The following is a 10,411-nucleotide window of genomic DNA, read 5'->3' on the forward strand; positions in this document are numbered from 1 at the left end:
AAAGATAGTAAAACCAGATTCTAGAAATATTACCTCTATTTTTTTCTTTAGAAGGAGTGCTTTCCCAGTGCCTTCTCCCGCTATGTTCCCAAGTGGCGCTCCTACTTGGAGATTTTGAAAGGTCTTATTGTCAATAAGCTAAAAACTATAAACCACTGAGCACGATGTCTGGCTTCAAAACATTAGCTATTATAATTGCTTTTTATTACTGTTATTAGTGCAATTATTAATGACAACAGAGTACTTAACAGGGCAACACCCCAAAAAAGTTTGTGTTTATCTTCCTCACTGCCAGAGCTTTAAAGAAAAATCTAGTTCAAACAAGAAGCCAAATTATGTTTCTCAAAGGTAAAACTGAAACAATACTTTTCTCCCCTCAAAATATGTTTAAAGTTTTAAAAAGACAGTCGATTAATATTAAAACAGCTTTTTATTTGTTAATGTCATGCAAGAAATTTAAGCAAGTTATGCTATCTTAAAAACACAGCTAATGCATTTTAGGAGCTACCCTCCCCTCCGCCCTCATTCCTCTCCCCAGGCCCCCTCAGGAATGAAGAGAAGTAGCCATAAAGCAAAGTTTTGTGGAAGCCTTCATCCAGAGTGCTTACATGATTAGGTTCATAGTACCTTCTTACAAATTTTCTCTTTTCTATTAAAAAAAAAAAGTGTAGCTTTGATTGTTTATTACAAAAAAATTCAGTAAAAAAGTTTAATATATTGAAAAATGCCTCTCCCCTCCCTCACAGCCCCGTTGTACATAGCAGAGAATAATCAAGAGCAGATTGCTAACCTAGACGGAGAAACCTGCAAATGATACCCAGACACACAGTGGTTTATTTACCCTCCCTTCCCCTTCTCGTAAGAACTTAAAAAAAAAAAAAAAAAAAAAAACTAAAAAAATGTCAAAAAGCTTGAGGGAAAATTTCCAAACAGTAAGTACACAGTTCAGTGTCTATAATTCTCATCTTGCAACAAAGTGTACGGATTTCTTTTACAAAACTTTCAGTGTCAAAAAAGGAAATTAACGCCATCAGATTCGCAGCTTAAAAATTCACATAAAGGAAACAGAAAACTATTCTGCGCGTTGGAGAGGGCTCTGCACCGCATGTGGGAAGGATTCCCACACGTCTTTATTCTGAGGAAGACAGCGGACTTGAGAAGTTCCGTAATCGCACAGCTTCCGTGGGCACCTCTCGGGCTCCCTGAGGGGTGGAAAAGCTCTTCCTCCACAGCCAGTCCTCCTCCTCTTCAGGTATGCTTGTTTTGAAGACTGCACTTCTTTGAGCAACCTCCTCTCCCTGAGAAGTTTTCAATATAACCTTCACGTCCTCGCCAGTGCCCCGAGTTCTGGTTCTTCCAGATGAGGTCGGTGGGAGGACTGGCTGTGACACCGGCGTTTGCAGCCCGGATTGTAACAGTCTGGCGGGCCTTCAGCACGTATCTTGAGGTATATTTGTAACTGACTGATGTGTCTCCAATTTTTCTGATCATCTCCCAGCCTCCCACTGGTTGATCCTGTTTGGAAGTGTTCTTCAAGCGGATGAACTTCCCATCTCTTCAATGCAGACATTCCCAGTGGCCGAAGCGGAAGGAGAGACGCTGACAGGACTACTGCCCTCGGACCCCTCCACGTCCGCTCTCTGCTGCTTTCCTCTAGTTGTGCGCGCACTGCGACTGCAGGACGAGCGTGATACTGTAAAGCGCAAAGAAGGGCTAGGAGGGAGTTTCAGTCTCTCTTCTTCGCCTTCTAAGAGTTTCCTATAAGCACTGATTTCCACGTCCAGGGCTAACTTCACATCAAGAAGCTGTTCATAATCGTTCAGTTGCTGCTGCTTCTGATCCTGCGTCTCTGCCATCTCTATCTGTCAGACAGCACGCGGCGAGGGTTGTCTCTCTCTTTAGCAAGCAAGTCCTCCAACTCTTGAATTCTCTCCAAACACTCTCTAGACTCTCTGTAGATTAGAAAGCTGAGATGAGAAGCTCTCAATTCTCATATGACTTTCCATCAGCTCTTCCCTGGCACTGCAGACAGTGGAGGACTTCCTCTCTGACGATAGTCGGGCATCTCAAGGTGGGCGTGGTAAGTCGGCTCCAGCTCTTCCCCTTACAGCTTCCCCTGGGCATCGTGCTGCTCTCTCATCTCATGAGGGCTTGAGCCAGCTTGTACTCGTACTCAGTCTGACGCCCAGAACCCACCTCTACCAAGCGAGTTTCGTGCTTCCTTCTGGTCTCATTTATCTCCTCCTCATACATGTTTTTACGAAACTCCAAGTCCTCAGTAAGGCTCTGACAGCGATTCTCCAAATACACTTTAAGTAAAGTTTCATCTGCTGTTTTTTAGCAGCAGCTAAAGAGGCTTCCATCTGGGCAATCTGATCCTTCAGATCCTCCAAATCGCTCTCTAAACTTTTTTTTTTTTTAAATCACCAAGCGCAGTAGCCGGAGCTTCATCTTTTGAATTCAGAGCTGCTTCGTATTCTCGAGGCTTGATTTGGGCTCCATTAAGATAAGATTCTTTCTTAGCATAATGGAGCAGCAGTTGGTCTTGCTCGGCCTTGAACTTGCGCAGCTCGATCTGCAGCCTGGCGCTTCCCGCGTCAGCCAGCTCGGTCTCGCAGGGCGCCTGGAGGCCGGTGAGCTCGGGGCCGCGCGCCTCCTCACGCCCCGTCACTGCTGCGGTAGCGCGCCGGCCTCCGGCTCCGGGCTGCGCACCTTGTCCGTCACGCGGCCAGCCGGTCGCTGAGCTCGCGCGGCTCCTCCTTCTGCAGCCGCGACAGCCGCGCGGGGCTCAGCGGCGTGGCGGGGCCACAGGCGGGGATGCCCGTCCGCGGCGGCACGGGGGGCGCGGTCGCCACGGCGAGCGGCGCGGAAAGTGGAGCGCGGAGGCCAGGGCAGCGCCGGGACGCGGTGGGGACGAAGCGGAACGGACGGCACGACCGGCGACCCGCACTCGCGGAGAGGCCGGCGTGGGGAGGAAGGGCGAAGCATCTGGGGTGGCGGGAGAGGGGTTACAGCACAAAGGACCAAGGGGGCGGACTACGAATCAATCGTAAAACGCCCTTTGTAAGAAAGCACGCACACACTCACACACGCACGCACACACACGCTCGGAAAGTACGGGGTGAAGGTGGCCCGGAGGGCCGAGCAGAGTCCGCGGCCGCCGCCGCGCAGTCTCCCGCCCGCAGCACTTGGCTTCCTCTCTGGCGGCGCGGGGCCGCAGGCGGGGGGAGCGGCGCGGAGGGCGCGGATCGCGGCGCCGCGCTCCCCAACATCACTTTCGGTCTGTTTTATGCCCCTCTTTTGATTTGCTTAAGACCTAATGATTTTATCACATAGAATCTGTACACGTCTCCATGGAGAGGAAGTGTTCCCGCAAGTGCGGCAGGGCTGTTAAGGGAATGAAAGGGAGCATGACAAGGAAATCAAGTTGTGTGCTGGTGTGTTTCTCTAAATTTACTTAAATCGGCGCATCTCTCGATTTGCTCTCCCTTCCCACTCACTGAGCCCGAGCAGGGCCTGTGATTTATGAGTCCTGCCAGCGGGGCTGTCCAGCCTTTCCGATCCACCCCAGTGAGTGACGTGAATGAGTGCAGGCTGGCGGGGCTAGACCGCAGCGGCTGAGTTCCAGCATCGTCACCTGCGGTCTTGTTTGGGGATTAGACTCGGAGTTGTCACAGAGCGTCCTGGAGCCCCCAGATAAAGGCTTCATCCTCCTGGTGAGCAGGAGCCTGAGCACCAGCCTCCCAGAGGATGAAGTGTATGCAGCGTCATACGACTGCCCCCAAGCGTCCTTCTGTGGGAGGGGCGCCCAAAGGAAGCAGGATGCTGCTGCCTCTGCGGGGAGAGGGGCTCTGGGGGTGGGCGGACTGCAGAGGCGAGCCTGGGAGACAGATGCGGGGATGCTGTGTGGAGAAAGCTCAGCGGGAGCTGTGCCTGCTTGGGGACAGCCTTTCAACAGCCAAGTGCCCCAGTCACGTTTCAGGGCCGCGACCTGCTGTCAAAGGTCTGTGCTCCTTTGTGGGACAAACAGCTGTCCTGTGCTGGTGCCCTTCTGGCCCATTGTGCTCTTCTGTGTCAATTTTACTAAGGCCCCCTTCCCTGGGGACTCATTCCCTTGGTTCCCCAAGCCGTGCACCCAGAGCAGGTCAGGATCCCAATGCCCTGTGGCTGGGCAGAAACGGAACACCCTGCGTGGTGGCCCTTCAGTTACCTTGCACACTCATCCTCCACCCAAGTTGGCAAAGGATGAAATCCTCAAAAAGCTGGAGCGTGAGCTGAGTTTGGTGTCCCAGAGCTCGGAGCATCATTTCTTAATCTGTGATTGCTCTTTCGTATGCCAAGTATTCTTCATTTATGGCTATAGTGTCTTCTGTTATTTCTCTAAATACATGAGTGACCGTTTTTTTAAGGTTGTGTTTTGTTTTCTGTCTTGTCTCCATTTTTTTTTTCTGGTTTAATCTTCCTCGCTCCCCCTCCTCCCTTCCCCACCTCTCCTCTCTCTTTCTTTTGGCTGTCTCTTTCATATTGGTAGGTTTCCTTACAAGCTTGGGAAGCCCTCATCTATTTGTGTTAAAGAGACAGTGAAGAGAAAGCTGACTTCCAGGGGCAGGTTGTTTACCCCATGAGGGCTGCACTGCGGGAGGCGTCACATGACACGTGAATTCCATGTGTATCTCTCAGGGGGGCCCTTCCTCTCCCTGAAGACGAATATACCAATAGCGAGCTGGGGACGAGCCTGACTGCCAGCACGCCAGGAGCAGAGCGGTGGGAGTAGCCAGCGGTAAAGCAGCAGAGGGCAGAGCGGGGTGGGGAGTGTGTCAGTGTCTAACTGGGGAACAGGGAAAGTGACCTGCTGGTTTGCAAACCTTTTCATCCAATGTCTTTCTTTTATACCTTCCCACATCCCTGGGACATCCAAGCCCTGAAACTTTCTGGTATTTTGAGGAGAATTTGCTCAATTTTGTTGGAATTCTCTGCATTTTTATGGCTTGTGCCTTCATCTGCCTTGGTAGTCAGTTACTACTTCTCCCTATGCTTTATTTATATTTTAAAATAATTTATTGAGATATAATTGATATTTAACAATGCACATATTGAAAGGGTACAGTTTGACAGATTTTGAATACACTCGTAAAACCGTCACCACAATCAAGATAATGAACACACGTATTGGTCCTAGCAGTTTCCTCATGCTCTGTTCCAGTCCACCCCTCCTTTCCCCACCACCTCATCCCTGGCAATCACTGAGCTGTTTTTTTGTTGCACTGGTTTACATTTCCTAAAAATAAATGGAATTACACACCATATACTCTTTTTGCTTGGTTTCTTTCACTTGATGTAATTTTTCTGAAAGCAATCCTTGTTGTAGCCTATAATGTATTCCTTTTATATTGCTGAATAATATTCTATATCAGAATTTGTGCACTTACCTGTCAATGGACATTTGGATTGCTTCCAATTTGGGGTTATTACAAATAAAGCCACTATGCTTCTTTGTGTTAATGTTTTTCTATGAACATATGTTTTCTTTTGCCTTAGATAAATGCCAAAGAGTGGAGTGACTGGGCTATACAGTTTATATGTTTATACAGATTCTAAGTTTAATTTTTAAGAAACTACCTAAGTGAGGTTCAAAAAAATGGTGTCATTGTACATCTGCACCAGCAACATAAGAGAGTTCCAGCTGCTCCACATCCTTAACAGCACTTGATAGGGTCTTTTAAATTTTATCGTCTCTACTAATGGTGTCTCATTGTAGTTTTAATTTTCATTTCCTAACTAACTGCTGATGTTGAGCTTTCGTGTGCTCATTTGCCATCCATATGTCTTCTTTAGTGAAGTATCTGTTCACATCTTTTGCCCATTTTTATGGTTGTTTGTTTTCTTAGTTTTTGTGAGCTCTTTATGTATTATGTATACTAGTCTGCTTTCTTTCTAAAATTAAGGACTATTTCAAATGTGGGGGAAATTACAGATAATAATATAAAAATCCTATGAACTTGTCACACATATTGAATGCATGATAACATGTTCTTATATTTGCTTTGGGTTTTATTTCTTAAAATAAAATGTTACAGATAAGGGACATCGGAAGCCCTTTTCTTATCCCTCTCTAATTCTCTTCTCTTCCTCCTAAAAAGTAAACATTAATCTGAACTTGGTGTATATCTATGGCTGAATTCTTTTACTACACACACACACATGCACACACTCACACATACATACACCTAGAGTTAACAATGCGTTAATTATTATCCCTAAGCTTTCTTGTTTTTGGACTTTATACTAATGCAATCCTACTATATATGTTCTATGTGATTACTTTTGTTTATATCATGTTGTTGAAATTTATCCACTTTGATTCATGTAGCTATGGATCACTCGATTGCAAATTTCCATAATGATAACCAACATTTATTTTTCTTAGTAGTGATGATGGACATTTTGGTTACTTGCATATTTCTTGTATTATCAGCAGCACTGCTAGAACCTTCTGTGTATGCTTTCTGGAGCATGTTTGTCAGTGCTGCCCTAGAAACAGAATGGATGGGTCAGAGAGTGTGCTCATGCTCCACTTCACCAAACTAGGTGACACGTAACTGGCTGAACAGATTTGCAATTCCACCAGTAGTGATGAGGGTTTCTATTGATGCACATTCTCTCCAGTACTTGGTGTGATCAGGCTTTATGTTTTTGCCGATCCGGGAGGTGTTGAGGTGGTATCTCAAGATCTCTTATTGGCAACGTGTCCAACCTAGGTAATTCCTCTCCACTGTCTTCTGGATCCTGTTGCTACTATCAGTTCTTTCGTAGATGATCTGTTTCATTCCTTGAGATCTTATAAAATCTTCTCTTTTCTTTTGCTGTTCTGCAATGCCACTACGATATATCTATACGTGGAGAGGATTTTTTTAAAGTTTATATTGGAAGTTCATTGAGCTTCCTGGATCTGAACATTGGTGTCTTTCAGTAATTCTGGAAAATTCTCAGCTACCAACTCTTGAAAACCATTCCTCCTCATCCTCCATTTTTCCTTTCAAACTCCAATTAGACATATATTTGACCTGCTCACTTGAGCATCTGCATCTCATATATATATATATTTAATTTATTGAAATATAGTCAATTATAAAGTGTCAATTTCTGGTGTACAGCATAAAGTTTCAGTCATACATACACATACATATATTCATTTTCCTATTCTTTTTCATTATAGGTAATATGAGATATTGAATATAGTTTCCTGTGCTATACAGAAGAAATTTGTTTTTTTAACTAATTAATTGTACACTTTATTTATTTATTTAAACATTTTTTATTGAGTAATAGTCATTTTATAATGTTGTGTAAAATTCCAGTGTAGAGCACAATTTTTCAGTTATACATGAACATACATATATTCATTGTCACTTTTTTTTTTCGCTGTGAGCTACCACAAGATCTTATATATATTTCCCTGTGGTATACAGTATAATCTTGTTTATCTATTCTACATTTTGAAATCCCAGTCTGTCCCTTCCCAACCCCCGCCCCCTTGGCAACCACAAGTTTGTATTCTATGTCTATGAGTCTGTTTCTGTTTTGTATTTATGTGTTTTTTTTTTTTTTTAGATTCCACATATGAGTGATTTCATATGGTATTTTTCTTTCTCTTTCTGGCTAACTTCACTTAGAATGACATTCTCCAGGAACATTCCTGTTGCTGCAAATGGTGTTATGTTGTCATTTTTTGTGGCTGAATAGTATTCTATTGTATAAATATACCGCTTCTTTTTATCCAGTCATCTGCTGACGGACATTTAGGCTGTTTCCATGTCTTGGCTATTGTAAATAGTGATGCTATGAACATTGGGGTGCAGGTGTCATTTTGAAGTAGGGTTCCTTCTGGATATATGCCCAGGAGTGGGATTCCTGGGTCATAGGGTAAGTCTATTCCTAGTCTTTTGAGGAATCTCCACACTGTTTTCCACAGTGGCTGCACCAAACTGCATTCCCGCCAGCAGTGCAGGAGGGTTCCCTTTTCTCCACAGCCTCTCCAGCATTTGTCATTTGTGGACTTTTGAATGATGGCCATTCTGACTGGTGTGAGGTGATACCTCATTGTAGTTTTGATTTGCATTTCTCTGATAATTAGTGATATTGAGCATTTTTTCATGTGCCTATTGATCATTTGTACGTCTTCCTTGGAGAATTGCTTGTTTAGGTCTTCTGCCCATTTTTGGATTGTTTTTTAATCTATTTTATATATAGTAGTTAATATTAGCAATTCTTGAACTCCCAATTTATCCCTTCCCTCCCCTTTGCCCCCAGTAATCGTAGGTTTGTTTTTTATGTCTGTGAGTCTGTTTCTGTTTTGTAGGTAAGTTCATTAATGTCTTCTTTTTCCTTTTCCTTTCTTTCTTTCTTTTTTTTTTAGATTCCACATATGAGTGATATCATATAGTATTTTTCTGGCTTACTTCACTTAGAATAACAATCTCCAGATCCATTCATGTTGCAGCAAATGGCATTATTTTATTCTTTTTTATGGCTGAGTAGTATTCCATTGTATAAATATACCACAACTGCTTTATCCAGTCATCTGTCGATGGGCATTTAGGTTGCTTCCATGTCTTGGCTACTGTATATAGTGCTGCTGTGAACACTGAGGTGTATGTATCTTTTTGAATTAGAGTTCCCTTGATATACGTCCAGGAGTGGGATTGCTGCATCATATGGTAAATCTAATTTTAGCTTTTTAAGGAATCTCCATGCTGTTTTCCTTAATGGCTGCACTGAGCATCCACATCACTTAACTACCTTTTATTTTTTCTGCTACTTTATTTCTCTGGATTGTATTCTGGATAATTGATTTATTTCTACCCTCCAGCCCTCTCCCAATTCTCTCTCTAATTGACTATAATTTAATGTTTATCTGTTCACTGTGCTTTAATTTAAGCCAAGCTTTTTTACATCTAGAAATTATTTTGTGCTTTTAAAGGCTATGCAGATATTATTTATAGTGTCTTGTTCCTTGATCATATTTTCAGGGTTCCTTTAAAAGTTACTTAATAACACCATTAATTTAAATTCAGTTTCTGTTCACTTCAAAACCTGTAGGGTCTAGTAATCTGTGTTTTTACAGATATTCCAAGTGACTCTGATGCAACTATTCCTCAGAACATTCCTGGATAAACATGGATATAATTTAAGAAAGCACTGGGTTTTCTCATCAAATTTTCCCATAATTTAATAGGAAAAAAGTCATATGTTAAGACAATTTAAGAATAAAGGCAGGCTTTTCACGTTAAGAAAAATGTTAGAATCATCTTCTTAACATGTTGGAAAAATTTGTCTTTGGTAAGTACCCTAAGTGTATCACATATGAACTCCTGTGTAGTATCTTATTAAACTTGGATCAAAAGTTAGAGTTCATGGCTAGTAGGCTAGAAATACTGAGGCTTCCTATGGAAGCACAGAAAGAGACTCTCAGAATTCCAATGTTATGAGATTATGTAGGGGTCATGTATTCTGGAATTTTTAGGGCTGAATGATTTATTGAATCTCTACAAAATTGACTGCCATTTATTCCTCTTAAATGAGATAGACCTATAGGCACATAAAAATTCACAGAGCATTTAAAGGGTGACTTCCATTTCTATTTTTTTCTGGAATTAAATCCAAAATGTGAAAGTCAATAATAATAACATTGAATGACTAGATAGTCTTTACTGTGTTCTCCTGACAACAGTTCTGTGGAGTAGTTATTATTATTAATCTTATTTTACAGATGATGGAACTGAGGCACAGAGAGGTTAAGCAAGATGTTCAAGGTCACACAGGGCATACTAGAACAGGATTAGAACTGTAGCAATGGGATTCCAGCACCTGTGCTCTGAACCTCTATGTGACAACATACTTTAATATTTTAACCTCTTTGTATGTGACTAAGCTCTGTAAGGTGTGTAGATTAGCATGTTTAAGGGGTCAGTGATGGGACAGGATGAAGTGCTACCTAAGAATTTATAAAACTAGATTATTATCTTGCATTTTTAATGCAAGAGATTGTTGCTACATAGTGGACTAAAAATTAGGTTGAGTCACATGAAATTGCCAAGGGTTAATCATTTTCAACCTAAAAAAAGACAGCAACTGAGATCAAAATTGTTGACTCTCGGCTATTTCATGTGGTGCAATCAAATACAAAATTTACACCCTCCTGGTGCTTTACAGCTTACGAGAGCATGTATATAATTCTCACACCCTGTGGTCTCAAGACTTGGGTAATGCATTGTTATGACCCTTGTTTATGAAGGGGGAAGTGGAGGCCATATGAAGGGCTCTGCCCCAAGGGCACCGCACACCTGGGAGGTGACAGCACTGATCTTTAACCTGGTCTCTGGAGACTGGTTCTGCTGCTCTGTCCCTCTTT

At 42.9% G+C, this 10,411-nt stretch overlaps 1 pseudogene; it reads right to left on the minus strand.

Annotated features, from left to right (window-relative positions):
- Positions 1–1,008: 1,008 nt before the first annotated feature.
- On the minus strand, positions 1,009–5,443 carry LOC135318949 (lamin-B1-like; annotated as a pseudogene).
- Positions 5,444–10,411: the final 4,968 nt, after the last annotated feature.

Source organism: Camelus dromedarius, chromosome 23, assembly GCF_036321535.1.
Source record: "Camelus dromedarius isolate mCamDro1 chromosome 23, mCamDro1.pat, whole genome shotgun sequence".
NCBI lineage: Eukaryota > Metazoa > Chordata > Mammalia > Artiodactyla > Camelidae > Camelus > Camelus dromedarius.